Source organism: Mustela lutreola, chromosome X, assembly GCF_030435805.1.
Source record: "Mustela lutreola isolate mMusLut2 chromosome X, mMusLut2.pri, whole genome shotgun sequence".
Lineage (NCBI taxonomy): Eukaryota > Metazoa > Chordata > Mammalia > Carnivora > Mustelidae > Mustela > Mustela lutreola.
In genome coordinates, this window is record NC_081308.1 from 104,550,574 (window position 1) to 104,551,782 (window position 1,209).

At 42.7% G+C, this 1,209-nt stretch overlaps 1 non-coding gene across 1 annotated transcript; it reads right to left on the reverse strand.

The window, feature by feature from the left end:
• Positions 1–422: 422 nt before the first annotated feature.
• On the reverse strand, positions 423–556 carry LOC131822392 (small nucleolar RNA SNORA70). Its single transcript, XR_009350253.1, has one exon. It is a non-coding gene; the product is annotated as a small nucleolar RNA SNORA70 (small nucleolar RNA).
• Positions 557–1,209: the final 653 nt, after the last annotated feature.

The following is a 1,209-nucleotide window of genomic DNA, read 5'->3' on the forward strand; positions in this document are numbered from 1 at the left end:
GGGGGTTGGATTTATTGGTGGGCATGAATATGATGTGAAGGGGTAGTGCCAAGTTTCACATGAGTGTAGAGGCCTCCACTTGTCCAAGGGACCACGGTTAGGGATGTATTTGACCCCAGAGCCATCTGGGATAAGCCACTTTTCAGCTACCATGTCTTCAAATTCATCTGCATTGAACTTAGTAAAGCCCCACTTCTTGGAGATGTGGATCTTCTGGCAGCCAGGGAAATTGACCGTGCCCCTGCGTAGGGCCTCAATCACATGCTCCTTGTTCTTCAGCTTGGTATGGATGGACATGATGAGTTGGCCAATGTGGACCCTGACTACTGTGCCCTGGAGCTTTCCAAAGGCATCCCGCATACCTGTCTGCAGACTGAATTAGAGATAGCCATGAGGTCAGACCCCCAGCTTCCACCAAAAAGGGCTGTCTTCAAGGTCCCTTAGTGAAACCCATATAATCAACAGGCTGCATACACTACAGAGGAGGCTACTGTTTGCAGCCATGGCACACTGGGCCCCCACAGACGAAGTGCACAGTCAGTTTAATTGGCTGCAGAGATTTTAATTTCTTTAGGGGTAATGAAGCTGCCTCATTAAATTTTGTATTTGTAATAACTATCAGAGTTTTTGGCACAAGGAAAATGTTTGGTGATATATAATATTAAGGCAATCATATATATATAAACATACTGGGGGCACCTGAGTGACTCAGTTGGTTATGTATCCCACTCTTGATTTCAGCTCAGGTAATGATCTCAGGGTCATGAGATTAAGCCCCGCATTTTGTTTCACGCTCATGGGGTAGTCTTGTTCTCTTCTCTCCCTCTGCCTGCACATGTACCTTTTTTCCTCTCTTTCTCTCTCTCTCTCTAAAATAAATAAGTCTTTTCTAAAAAGTGAGGGGGGGGGGGCTCCTGAAGGATACTGAAGAGTCCTAGAATGTTCTAAATAATAAATTGTAAAATTTATGATCAACTTCTAGGTAATGAGATTGATGTTAGGTGATATTAGAGATACCAAGCAATAAAAAACTGAATCCTGCCCTCAAGCAGTATCCATTTTTGCTCAAGAGAATGAATTGATATTCATAAAATACTAGAAGTCATTAGTCACTGAACTGTATGGTAAAAAGTCTCTTCGTATAAATAGGTTTCAGAGAAAGGGCAAGACTGCTGAAGTTGAAACATTCTTTAAGATAGCTAGTATGAG